This window comes from Amphiura filiformis, chromosome 3, assembly GCF_039555335.1.
Source record: "Amphiura filiformis chromosome 3, Afil_fr2py, whole genome shotgun sequence".
Classification (NCBI taxonomy): Eukaryota; Metazoa; Echinodermata; class Ophiuroidea; order Amphilepidida; family Amphiuridae; genus Amphiura; species Amphiura filiformis.
Window position 1 is genome coordinate 57,527,502 of NC_092630.1, and position 15,442 is coordinate 57,542,943.

Below are 15,442 nucleotides of genomic sequence, written 5' to 3' on the forward strand. Positions count from 1 at the left end.
AAGGTGGAACGCGTATGCGTAGGTGACAGCGGATATCGTGAACACAAGAAATATCTCATTTGAATCCGCGCTCCAGAATTGTGGATAAGAGCGTTGGACATTTTACAAAGCTTGCAAGCCCAAAAAGCAAACCGATAACTCTTGTGCGGCCAATGCTAATAATGAAATGCTATAACTTCAATTTGTCAAATTCCTTTGTCACGATGAAATCATACTGCATAAAATAAGTCTTTCAGTACGTGCAGTTATTGCGATAACTCTCCCCGTTATTCATTAAACATATTTGAACTTAAATTTGAAATCCGTTTAACATCATGAGTATATTACAGAATAAAAGTCAACAACCAATGCCAAGGTCATCATAACATAATAATGCACAACTAATTATGATATTAATTACAAATGATAGTTAAGTTCCGTCTTTATTAAGACATGGAATAGTAATATATTAGATATTATATTCGTTTGACATCCAGGGCTAGTTAAAATGGCTCAAGGATTGTATTATAGCAATAAGAGTATCTCCAGTTAATTTGCTAGTTGTGCTTGAATGCGTGTCCTAAATTGTACAGTAAATTTACTATGACGAGGATAATTTACTACCCTGGATCACATCATATTTAATATGAATTACTAATGTAAAGGTAAAGATAAAGGTTAAGGATAAAGGTCCAGTTAAGGGTAAAGGTAAAGGCCCATCTCTCCATCTCTCTTTCATTGGCGATTGGGCCAGACTTCTTCATGTAATGTTGCTATAGGGGGATCGCTACACCTCCTCCACAGCTGTGGAGTCTGTTACCTTCCTAGCATTTAAGAATTACGGTACCCATTTATACACCTGGATGGAGAGGAGTAATCGAGATAAAGTGCCTTGATCAAGGGCACAACACGATGGCGTCGCCGGGGTTCGAACCCGCAGCCTTCCGATTATGAGTCGGAGCCCTTTTCCGCTCGGCCATCGTGCTCCCTTGCGCCGTAATATAAATTCTTTGTATCTTTGTACTATTTCACGAGTGAGGCCTTTATTCTATAATATACTCACGATGTTAAAAGGATTTCAAATTTAAGTTCATGTTGACGGAATAACAGGGAGAGTTGTCACGTGATGATTTTGTGATAAAGGTATATGACAAATTGATATTAAGCTTCGCATTTGCTGTTAGCATTGGCAGCACAAAAGTTATCTGTTTGCTTTTTGGGCTTGCAAGCTTTGTGAATTGTCCAACGCTCTTATCCACAATTCTGGAGCGCGGATTGGGATTGCACATGAGGTATTTCTGTGTTCAAAGTCTTATGACTTTAAATAAAACCCGCTGGTTTACTAGTCGGGATTGAAGAATTTCACTGCGCCACTCTCTTACCTTTTAATATTCAAAAATAATTAGCTTCGTTAATGTTATGAATGGACAAAACACTCGCAGAATAGACACACAATTCTATTGAAAGGGGCGAATATGTAGGCTTATTTTGCAAAAAAATATTGACCGTAAACAGTTTCTTGGGTGATCTAAAATCAGCGCCAACAGAATCCATGTGGCTTTGGGTCGCAGACAAATTCACCTACACCATTTCTTAAGTTGCATTAAACCACACTACGGTTGTCTTCAATAACATTCATAGTTTGTTTATTTTTCCACAAACAACCTTCTGCCTTATTATGTCATACAAGAAATTCAAGCAAGCAATTACAGTATTTCAATTACTAGTTTGTAGTGTTATTGCAACTAATAACCTAGACAAGGTCAGTGGTTGTTCAATTTGTTTACTTGACTGTTTTAAGCATTAATTCTACGTAATAAATATAAAAACAAAATTCAGGGTATGTAGTATAACGTATTTCATATTTCCCATGTTTAAATATCAAAGATCAACTTGCACAGGCACCATCATTGCCTTTTTAAACCTTAGAGCGCAATATATTAAAGGTCTCATTGTAAAATTGATGAATTCTTAATCGTTTTCTGAAGGTGCTCCCTGTATGTGTTTGTTTTCCAATTATGCAATCAAATATTTTTGACACCGTTTAATATTAATGCCAAGTGAACCAAATATAGGTTAGTTACATACCAGTGGGCCTGGGCGATGCATGAAAATACGACGTGGAACTATTTGTTTGTGGGCTATCTGAAAAGGCTGTTTCAAAATCACTGACAAAAGGTTCAGTGTGGGTGTGGCTGCTTTGAAATGGTCTATTTTCTCTCATTTTATCACATGGCAACGGTTTTAGTAAATATGCGCCCTACCGTTCAGCTTGGAGGGCGCACTGCCATTTTATTATATTTACGATTCAATTCTGTTAAAACAAGAAAAGTCTCAGGTCAACCTATGTTTTTGATCATTTTGGTATCTAATCATCTACTTTCATCTGGTATTGTTGTCGTTGAACTGAGAGAGTTCTGAATATGAGACGATTTCGCCCAAAATTAGCTATATTTGCATTGGAAACTGTGACTTTGAACCTGTACCGAGTAAAGTTTCTATTGTTGTTTTCAGTTAATGGTGTTTCAACTGGTACGCATTTGCTTGTTACTCGCTCATCTCGAATCCGTGAAAATCCCTGAAAACTCTGTTGTTGTTGCTGTCAAAATCTTTACATTGCGAATGACTTTTGCAGTAAGATGTTGGTTATGTTTTGAAAACAGGCTTATTTTGAAACAGGACATCATTTCCACCGACCTAGTATAAAAACATCGCCTTAAAATAAAAATCAATTTTGCACCTTCTCTAAATCGGTTAGTGACAATACACTATGCAAATAGTTCTAGTGATTGAAACTCTGTCCGCCCAAGAAAATATTGCAAAACGTCAAAGTGTTATGTTTTATATATTTTTTGGTTGCTTTGAACAACAGTACCTAGTCTACCTTTAAGTCATCCACATTATTTTGTGTAGTCTTTTTCAGTAAACTAGTCTTTGCTTATTATTTTGACAACTAGCAACCTTTTGTTAGTAATTCAAGTCGTCTTTGGCGAAAGAAAGTCCGCAATAATGATTGGCAGGAAGGTAAATAGATAAACCATGTCGGGGAACTTGACTAGCCATAAGCTATAATCACTTTGCTTGCGATAACATTTATCTTTAACAAAAACAATATCATTCAGAATAAATTTAAAACCCGTCTTGAAATAATTTGAACACTATTATAGTATTCTAACATTTCTATCAAGGTTGTTTCTTAAAACAAGAAGTCACATAAATCATAAATCATAAATCCATTTTCATTCTGCCGTGCAAGTTTTTGTGAGAAAGATTACGTTGGGCAAAGCGTTACAAGAATGTATCCGTAAAACAAATCATGGTTGAATGTATGCACGGTCCAACATGTTCAATAACCAGGTGTTGTTACAGGGAAATCTGAGCAAGAAAGAATCGCATTAAAGTACCACATTATTTTTGCAGTTCGTTATGCCCCGGATAGATATTGTTTGAAGGCTATTAGTCGAGTCATTCTATGAAAAACAACGGGTATACATATACAAAATTGGAACATCAATGTTTTTGTATCTCTAAAAGACCTCACAGGGGCGTAACCAGACCTGACCTTCCGGGGGGGGGCAAGATTGAAAAATTTCCCAATTTTTGACCAAAAGTTGTATTATTTATGTGCGCATCGCGAGCGGCTTGCCGCGAAGTGATCAACGGGTAGGGTCCAGGGGTCCGCCTTAGAAGCTAAAATTCCAGTGTTCAGAGTACAAAATTTCACAATGAAAGTAGTATAGATCTTCTTCCCTCTTTCTTTCCCTTTTCTCTTCTCCCTTCCCTTTTTTCTTCCCTCTTTTCTTCTTTCCCCTTTCTCTTCTTCCCTCTTTTTTCCCCTTTTTTCTCTTCTCCTTCCCCTTTTTCTTCCCTCTTTTCTCTCCTTCCCCCTTTTCCCTTCCCAATTTTTTGCTCTTCTTCCCAGTTTTTTTGTGTCCGGGGGGCAGCTTGCCCCCCGGCCCCCCCCCCCTCTCCCCCACTGGTTACGCCACTGAGACCTCACAAACAACATAAAAATTAAAAAAGTAAGAAGGGGGGGGAAATCATCTCATTTTGTATAAACAAACATGGCCTTTTATGCACAGTTATTGAAGTACAGTTCTTGAGATATAGATACAAAGGTCAAATGTCAACTTCTGGTCTTGACAGGGTAACAATCTAAAATTGTTCGATTTTTGAAGAGGTTTACACATGTAAACACATACAATTTACACATGTAAATGGTATGTTTATATATTGATAGTCAAACTGCTCACGAACAAACCTGGACTTAGTAAACATACGTTGCTACTGAAAACAATAAATTGAAGGCTTACAAAATCAATATTCTAGGCATTTTTATTGTGAACCACGTCAAACAACGTTGCCAGACGACTTTAGTAGTGGACTAGTAAATGTTATATAACTACTTGTTTTATGTATTTTATTACTATTCTACCTACAAATTAATCCTTCTATCATGTCTATTAAGATACGGTATTGAAACATGCAGTGAAAAGGTCATTCCAGATGACAGTATAGTGTTCAGGAGCATAAATTCACATGAAAATTGCAACGAAGCGATCGAATAATAGCAGACATGAAGAAAAGCCATGTATGGATTATGCCCATTGTTGGTTTACTGGTTTGCTTTGCTTAGAAGTCAGACATTTCTAGCAGTCGCAAGGTCAAAGGAGTAAATTGTACTTTATCTGCGGACTTACGTGCTTATTGGCATCCACTTTGGTTGGAGTGTGATTATGTGATATGAGACTTCTGTATACTAAACATATTGTCACTGACTCTTGCTGTTGAAAGTTGAAAATCTCTCAATAATCCATTCAACAACGGTTCAGGGACTTGCCTTACAAGCTCTTACAGCTAAGAAGCGCACTGAAGCGCACCACCTAGACATACCACAAACAGCTTTGCATCCAGGAACAGCTCCGCGAGTTTCTACGGGTGACAAGGGGACAATTAGCAGTAAGATCTGTGCCAAGGAGAATTTCAAACCTTTTTCACGAGAGCAAACGAAATACACTGCGGGACTAGAACGCACAGCAGGTTATAATTATTGTCTAATTACTAATTGATTTAGCTTGAAACGTAATTGCTTATGTTTATTTTATATACTTTATGTATGATTATGTACTTTATGTATGATTAGTGCGGTAAAAAATGATCAAATTGGTCTCGAATTTTGCCGCTTGGAACATATTTTAACTAAAGACTTACCTAAATGTTAACTAAAATTATTGATTTGCTTCGACCCACAAAAGGGGCCTTTCAATGAGACTGTGGAAGTTTTGGACCAAAATATTAAAATTTATAAGATGACATTTTGTGAATTTTAGAGAGAATTAGAAATGTGTTCAAAATTCTTGAAAAAGGGGCCTGTCGGTGAGAGTAAAAAAAAAAAAAAAAAAAGGGGGTCATTGGGTGAGAAGGAGTTGAAAAATGGGGGTCAATGTGGTTGCACATTCCCGTCACTCATCATTAGCGAGTGCCCGGCCCTGGGATATATCACGGCTTAAATTTCGCTTAACACCAGCCTATTATCGATACTGTTTTATCAAGAGGCCGTCTGTCTTCTCATTTAAGAGCAGCAGTCACTTAAGATTTTATAAGGAGTTAATATACTTTTATTCAGCCACGGCAAAACCAATTTCCACGTGTTTATAGTTTATTTAATAAAAACATGTTTAAATTTACAAATCTATGGAATGAATAATATGCGACTAAAAATAGTTGCTTACAAGCTAACCAGTAAGATGATATAATCTGCTGTAACTTAGTTAAGTACCTTAGAGTAGTGTGTTTGCTCTTGTGAAAAAAGTTACCTAGTGTGAAATTCTCCTGGACACAGAACTGCAAATTATCCCGGTGTAACAAGTACAAACTGGGGTACCTGGATTCAAAGGTTTATTGGGGGGGAATGACTAACGTGTGCGCTTTTTAGTTTAGGACCTTCTTAGGCAAGTCTCTGTACTGTCGTTGAATTGTTTATTGGGGGGAGACCTGAGACCACATGCGACAACATGTAAAGTTTAGCATGACAAAAAACATGACGAAGAACGGAAAAGAAGCCAATAGAAATATTGTGAATCATTTTAGAACTCAACGGCAAACATTACATAATGACATATTATTGCTGGAGGCTAGTTGAAAGGCTTAAAATAAAAAGCATCTTCTTAGTAGACAAGTAGTAAGATTTCTAAAGTTCATGTTCTACACTTGACAATATGCCCGACCCTCTGTGTAGTTGCTCTTGGCAAGTTTAAGAAAAGTGGCAATAGATGGTTGCGCGAGGAGGAAGAATATGAGCATTTGGGATTAAACATATCACACACTTTATTTAAAGCGTTTCTAGGCTAACTATTTTCGAACATACATGTAACACTGAAGGGGTTCGTGTTTTCGAGATCAACTATTTAAAATTGAGTAGGTTATTGCGTTTATATGTTATAGCGGACTGAGCTACTTGAGCTCTATTTTTGATAGCAACAATCACGATTTCTGGTTTCATGTTATATCATATCTTGTTTCCGAGTACCTATGCATCATTCATATTTTGAATGTTTGGTGCGATACTGTTCCAAGTACCTATGCATCATTCATATTTTTAATGTTTGGTGCGATACTGCCCCACCACGACAAAAGGAAGTATAAGACAATTTTGTGTTTTGGATTTATTGAATATTTTCCACATGACCTATATTGAAATGCTTTATTTCACTAATAGATGATTGTACTTATTCAGACAATGGAAATATCTAAATAATTTTATGGCTTAATGGTACAACAATGGAAGGGAAGTTTGTCAAAACGGGTGTTCCATACTTCCTTTTGTGATGGTTTTCCCAAAATCGCCTATGTTGTACATGTACAAAATATGAGAAGCAAATATTCATCATTTATTTTTTAACGTTTCGAAGATTTAAATGGACAAAACTTTTAAGGGTTTGAAAGATTAATCTATCTGAAAAAACATACAAGCAATAAAAACCAAACAAGCTAAGCAAGCGCAAACTCAAAATACATAATGTTCCATTGTGGGTTCTAGTAAGTCACGTTTGACTAAAGAAGATCTTCTCAAGAGTCTAAACATGCTTAAGGTTTTACAAAGGTCATCATAATATAATAATGCATAACTAATTATGATATTAATTATAAATGATTATCGTTGTTAAGTCATGGAACAGAAATTATAATAGATATTTTATTCGTTTGACATCCCGAGCTAGTTCAAATGATTAGATTCCAGAGTTATGTGACTACAATATTATCTCCAGTTAATTTTCCAGTTAGGTCAATATGAGCTGGAATCATTGTCCTGGATACAATATTGTGATGAGGATAACTAATCCGGACCACATCATTTATATTATAAATAACTACCGTTTATATTACAATTGCAAAATAACATGGACCCAGAACATTTGATGAGTGGCGACAGAGGTCTTTACCCTATAATATTCTAACCCTATAATAAATCATTGTCCTGAATACAATATTGCGACGAGGATAATTTACTAATCTGAATTACATCATTTCTGTTATAAATAACTACTGTTTATATTACAATTGCAAAATAACATGGACCCAGAACATTTGATGAGTGGCGACAGAGGTCTTTACCCTATAATATACTAACGATGTTAATATAAAGATTCAAATTTAAAAATTGTGTTTTCAAAGGAAATCTGTACCATAAACTAATCAATGGCTATAATGTATAGTTGCAGCATTGATAAAAACGACAAATAGTAAAAGTCCCTAGCTTATATGTATCCAATCCATGGTGGCTGCCATATTGATACCCGATGTATTTTTTATTACGCTGTAACGGTACCCCGATTTTGAAACCAGCGAAATCCGTGCCACAAGCCTCGTCTCTCGTGAACTTTGGTGACACGAAGCGAATACTACCAAAGTTCAGATTCAACATTCGTTTAAAAGAAAACGCGACAATTTTTACCCATAAAACTACAGAAGAACATAAAAAAATGTATTTTAAGTAATATAATGATCAAAAATGTCTTTTGAGAACGAAAAGTGTAAAAACAGCACTAAAAGCCAAAATTCGCTGTAGGGGTCGCGAATGCCACACAGCAACACAGGATTGATTTGCCCGTCAACGAACCCCAGTGGGTCTGTGTGAAAGGTTACACTACCGCTTGTGGCAGAAAGGATTCGCAAGCAGCTATCATGGCGGCTTCCTTGAATCGCAGAAACGAAGGATTGGATTAAAAGTGCTTTTTCTTTGTTAAGAATATTCCGAAATTCATAAAGACCGTCTGGTATGTTTAATTTAGGGGTATATAACTATATTAGCCATTCATTAGTTTATGGTACAGATTTCCTTTAAACATACTTAAAAGTAATGACAGGAGAAAGAGTTTTGGTACATTGTGTGTGTCCTTTCTCGCAATATTCTATTGGTAGTTTGAAATACATACTCGCACGTGATGAAAGGCTTATTTTATGCTATACAATTTCATCGTGATAAAGGTATAGATATTTGTTGTATAATTTTAACGTTTGAATAGCATAATGTGATGCAGAAAATGTGAGCTCGTTAGCTATTAAAGTAAGAATGTTACACGTTAAAGGGCAATTCTATCGATAAACTTAAGTTTGGAATATTGCTGACATTGCACATTAAGGTGGGTTGGGGAGCATGACCTAGCAGTGTCTGCACTCAAATAATTGAGACAAATAAAGGCTTCATAATTTTCTTCGGTAAACACGGCAAAATATGTGGTCAATCCCTGGTTCTAACAATATTTACATTTCCTGTATTAAAAACAAATCCATTGCGCACGCGCAACTTTCTTATCCTTTAACACCTAAAAGCATTGTTTTGTTTGATTTACGAGTGGACAAAATATGCGTAGTTAGACAGACATTTTTATCATTATTGAAAGAGGGCATCTATGTTTGGATTATACCTGTCGTAATATTATTGCCCTTTGATTTCGCGAATAATATTGACCATAAATGGCTTACAGAAGGTCTTGTGCAATCGAAAATCAGCGCCGACAGAATCCCTGTGGCTTTGAGGCGGAAACCAATTCACCGACATAATTTCTTAACTTGCATTAACAACACTATGATGGTCTTCAATAAATAAAAAAAACCCAGTCCGTTTATCTTTCCACAAACAGCGCTCAGCCTATATGTCATACAGGAAATGCAAGCAAGCAATTATGGCATTTCAACCACTAGTTTGTTTTTATGTATTATAATATATAACCTAGAAAACAGCGTCGTCAGTTGTCTTTTTGCTTTCACTTGGAAAGTTTAAAGTATTCTATTTAGTAAGAATGAAAACAAATTCAGGGTAGTGAATTGATCATTAGCAAAGGTACTCATATTTATGCCTGTGAACAAATACGCATTAACTATTAAAGTTTGTAGTCACCTTTTCATAAGTTTGCCTGTATTTTGATTGTTTTCAACTGAAATCAAATATTTTCGACACAGTGTAAACTTATAGGACGTGGACCAAGAAATTTTACCGAGTGGGTTTGTCGTTAATGTTGTTTGTATTGTTGTGTTTTGTTGCTATACAATGGTGTTTCAACTAGTAAACCGTTAACCGTATTGCTTTTAAATGTAATAGATTTCAGAATCCCGAATTGGTGAAATCCTTTCTAACAATTCGACCAAGATACCAGGCGCGGACCCAATAGTGGACGAGCATTAAACTAAAGGCTATCCTAAATACACCATACATAAAAATAAAGGAACGGATAGAAAATGGAGTGAAATTCCAGACAAAAATATGAACAAAACTAAATACAGACAATGCAAGCTACTGACATGGAGGAGATGACTGGAACACATTGTCACAGATTTGATGGCGGAACATTGTCGAAAAGGTAGTTCCAGAGGGTAGGTGCACATGGGTAGGAAGATTTCTTATCTGCTCCACATACACTATAACACTATAGATTGTATTTCAGCCAGAGCTGCACACCATAATTCTTGACAATATCATTATTGCCTGCGATGTACTCAGCTTTGCATTTGTGCTCCAATGTCAATAGGTGTTCCATGGTTTGTGGTCCAGTGCCGCATACACAGGTCACATCTTCGGTGTTTAGATATTCCCACTTCTTGCGAGTCACTTTACATCGGCCAGTACCAGCTCTCAGTCTGTTGAGGAATTCCATGCAGCCTATTTGAGTCGGCACTAGTGGGGAGTTCGTCTTTGACACTATAATGGACATAATGTTGTTGATGGCTGGCATTCCGTAAGGCAACTATGGTACCTTCAGCTTCAGCAATTGCTTCAACTTCGTTGAGGAAGCTTAATTGTAAACTCATACACTGATATTAAAATTGAATATCCCCACGTCCAATCAATAATGATTGGTGGGAAGGTAAATAGATAAACCATGTCTGAGAACTTGCTAGCCATTGGGTATCATCACATTGCTTGCGATAAAATTGAATTTGAAATAAAAATGACATCATTTTAAAAATGAATAAACCTTCAAAACACTGTGACCATTAGTAAGAACATTGATTCTAAAAAGTTCTATCGCATAAATAGAAAATGAGTCTCCATTCTGCAGTAAAGACTTTGGGAAGAAGATTTCGTTGCGCAAAGCATTACAAGACTGTATCCATACAACAAATCATGGTTGAATGTACCATACGTCCCAAATGTTCATAAGTCAAGTGTTTTTACAGGTAAAAATGTGACCACTGGATGAAAAAGAACAATGGCAAAATTATTTTGAAGTTCGCTATGCCCGATATAAATATTGTTTGAACAGATAACAAGACGATTTTGCGACAAGTCGCTTACGTTTCAGCGATTTTCTAGCAAGGAACGTCCCAGAGGATAGGTTCTCTTTATATCAATGTCATAAAATGAGTAAGGTAATGTGTTTCTAGAAATCGTTAACACATAGGATATTACTGTAAGGCTTGACGACATCGCGTCGCCAAAATAATTAGGGTACTGGGACAAAACTTCCGATTTTGGAATCTAATTTTTGATTTTATTGATTTTTGATTTTTCTTTGTAAAATTCATAGGTTCAAAGAACATTTAAGAGGCAAGATTTTTTTTAAATCAAAATGTCTACTTTGCGATATCCTTCTGTAATATATATGCTTCACGAGCATCAACATCAAGAGTCATGGAATTATTTAGTTTAGCTTTCAATGATTGTGATAGTGAGATTTGAATTCAATAATACGCAGAATGTTTTGTTAGAGCAAAAATAACAATCACTTGGCTCCAACAACCAATAAGTTCGATCTTTAAGATGGTACATGTTCTAACTCTTTCTGTCGTATTTTGAACTTTTGAATAGTGTTTTCGTTTTTTACTTAAATGCCTTTTACTACTATTTAAAAAAAAATCAAAATTATTTTATATCAGAAGGATATTCCTGGCATTCAGAATACAATTTGATGTGTCTGATATGTTCTCATGTTTAAGAAAAGATACTCTACAAACGTTGCTATCCAAACCATAAATACGAATAATTGCAAATAATGTTACGTGATCAGCTAAATATTTAATGAGTGTTCTCCTTGTATCGTAAAATCCTGTCTATATAGCCACTTGACATTTAAGGCATGCCTTGTTACAACACGTGGGAACATTCATTTTTAATAGGAATAATGCTATCCAGATTTGCTCTTTCATTTTTTGTTAGAGTGGGGGGGGGATATCTGGAGGAGGGGCGATATCGAGTGTAAGGGAGGAGAGGAGGTTATATAGGTGGGGCGAGGAAAGTCTAGTGCGGGGCGATACATTTAAAAATTATATTCCATCGCTATGGTAATTAACCCTGTTACATCACTACTTCTACCGCGAATGCAGCCGTTCACAAAGTTCCTTGTCATACATTGTGACGCTAATCATTCCTTGCGGCGATTTAAAGAGACATTTCTATATCGGTCAATCGATTTTTGTTTATGTTAGTAGAATCCTTACACTATGCAATGCCTATGGACAAGAGCTAGAAAAAACGGTCATACCTCTCCTCTGGTCACTGCTAGTCACTCCAATTGATATGGATGGAATAATGTAGAGATATCTCAGACAAGACAAGCACATGAAATAAACATTGTTGTTTAGCCTGTGGGTAGTGATGGGTATAGTCAACTTGAAACTTGTGAGAGACGGTAATTAGATAGGGTGTAATTCTGATGGTTGATTGAAATAAAAGGGTGCAGATAACGCTATTTATGCTCTATTATTATTCTATCTAATTTGTGACACAGTACTACAACTAATCCTATTCATTTCTGTTCATTCGAATCTGAAAATAAAATTAACTTCAAGAAGCATGTACAGGTATTGATATTGAGTTAATGTTCATTCCGAAGAACGGATTAATCTCGTAGTTTATTTATATACCTATTCGAAATGCAAAGTTTGCATTTAACCTACATAAGTTATGTTATTCGAGTCTGAGACGAGCTGAGTCCGTAATCCGAGTCATGACTCGAGTCCAACATGGTCAAGTCCAACAAAACAAGATGATCCGAGTTCGGACAGTCCAGATTCAAAATGTTGATTCATTTCCTGTATCATAAGGCTGAGGACATGTGCGGTAAAATAAATCAACTTTGACTTTTTTGAAGACATGACCATGTTCGGTTTGATGCAGCTGAAGATAAAATGCCGGTATTTTTTTCTGTTCAAAAACCACAGGGATTCTATGTGTGTTGATTTTCAATTACCCAAGTGCTTATGTAAACCATGTATGGTCAATATTATTCGCGAAATCAAAGGGTAAACTGTATATAACAGGTGCAAATCCAAATATTTATCACGACCTATTTCAATATTAATAAAAATGTGTTTGTTTTACCCGTAGACTGCGCGTATATTATTTTTGCGCAAGGTTAGGGCATTTGTGTGCATTCATGTAGTTGAGAAAAATAATATTTTAGGGTGAGATACAGCCTGAGGAAATAGGTCATTTTATGGGAAAATGTTTGATGTGGTCTTGGTTGGCCTCCTACTTTCAATATCTCAGCTAAAATTATTACACCAATCAAAATATAGACTAATATTAAATGTCAAGTGGATTGGATTTAACGATAAAGTACTCTCAGCAATATTAGTTTTATTCAGCCTATCACCCACAACAATTTTGCAACTTGTTTGCATGAACTGGACCGTACAATTAAAAGATATTGTCAAATTGCAGTTACACTGAAAAACTGTCGCACTAGGCGCGCATTCTTTGTAAATAAACTATAAGGAACTCATGGTATTAGGCACGATGAAAATACATAGGCGTAGCGAACCAACAATCGACCCAGTCCGCCTAGGAACTAGCGCAATTTAGCAGCTTAACCGCAACGTTGGCAATGTTGTATAGCTTTTGTTCTTAATCGATCAAGATCCCAGTTGTAAAATTAACTGACACTCCATGTTCATCCAGACATCCACACCAAGCATTCAACATGTGATGGTATTTGTTAAATGAAATTATATAATAAATAAAAAGCATTATAACTTTTGCAATAAAGTTTAAAGTAGAGCTTACCCTAAATTAGAATTATATAGGTGAAAACTACACCGTTTTGGAGCATATTCTTACACGGAACTATCTCCATCATTGTCGGCTCCCCCCTCTAAAACCATTCTCAGAAATGTTTTTTGAAAGCAAAAATCAGCCTAAGCTGTAAAATATAATCTTCTTATTGCCCATGTTAAAAACAATTATGTTTAAACAGTTTTAAATCCTTCTTGCGAGAAATGTTTGCTTTAACCTAAAATTAACCTGTGCTAAATTGATGCATTGTCGAACCAGTGTATTTCATAGAATTGGGAGGCATAGTATAGGTTTTCGTAGAATAGCCCTATTGGTTAAAGACCACTAATAGGCCTGGGCGATACATTGAAATACGACGAGGAACTATTTGTTTTCATGGCATTCGAAAAGACTGCATTAAAATCGCTGAAATTGATCAAGTTATATAGCCAAAAAGTACTTTTTAGAGTTTGATGCTTCAAAATGGTACATTTTCTCTCATTATATGACATTTTTGATGTAATAGTACCAAAATTCATACGCACGGCTTCGGCTTTTAGTAAATAGTCGCCCTATCATATTGTAACTTTCAGCTTCGAGGGCGCACTGTCATTTTAAGGTGTTTACGGTTCAGTGCGTTAAAACAAGAAAAGTCTCAGGTCAACCTATGTTGAATTTTTGATCATTTGGCATCTAAATCATATAGTTTCACCTGATATTGGTGACATTGAACTGTGGGAGTTCTGAATATGAGAAAATTCCACCCGAAATTAGGCATTTTCCCATTGAAACACGTGTAATACATAATTAGTGGTATTTAACCTATAGAAACACTGAATTCTATGGATCTGATATTCGTCATGGAGACTTTTCTAGCTATTTTTTGCTTACATTTCTCAATATTTAACTGTATTTGCCCTGGCAAGAAAACGTGCATCTTCTTCGACTACTAAGGTAGGTTTTTAGAACCCGTTGAGGTAGTAACGGGATGGGGGGGGGGGCTTGCGGCATTAGTATTGGGTTTACGGCTGGTTTCTGTGATTTCAGGGCTTCTAAATTCGACAACCTTCGTTTGCCTGCGTATACATATAGAAAGCTTAATGATGATGAAAAATCAATGTTGATGATCATATAGATATGCCACTTTGTTAATTAGAACCACATGCACATTTTGATGGTGATTTACTTGCCCTAAATATCGTACATAGGCCTATACGTGTAAATACAGTATAGGCCTAGGCTAGGCATTTTGCTTAAGCTTTAAGGCGCATGCAAGGCCTATAGTCGCGTGTAAAATAAAACCTAGTCTTTGTGTACACGTTGTCTATGGGCCTCTACAGCATCATGTATGGCCTCACTCTATCCTAACTCAAGCCATAACCCTACTATAACTCTATTTTAAACCCATATCTAATCCTCGGACCTAGCCGTATCTCTATCCCTATCCACGAGCCTAGCCCTATAAAACACCCTATTCCTAATGCGAACCTGACCCTAATCAACAATTCTAACACTAATCAGCAAGCCTAAATCGGAACACTAACCCTAAATCAATCTTAATCTGATCTGATCGTGCTAGGACATGCTGCAGATACGAATCTCCAGATATAGTCCTAGGTTGAAGCAAAAACAGCGAAACAGTCATCATACAGGGTGTCCGAAAACCATTGATATTTTACTCGTCATGCTGTTTTCCAAAAATTTTCTTGTTAAAACATGTATTGCAAATGTCAATGTTTACATTCATGGCATTTTACCCGAGATTGGAGCACTTTCGTGCTTATATAGGTTAAAGACCACTAATAGGCCTGGGCGATACATTAAAATACGACGAGGAACTATTTGTTTTCATGGCATTCGAAAAGACTGCATTAAAATCGCTGAAATTGATCAAGTTATATAGCCAAAAAAGTACTTTTTAGAGTTTGATGCTTCAAAATGGTACATTTTCTCTCATTATATGACATTTTT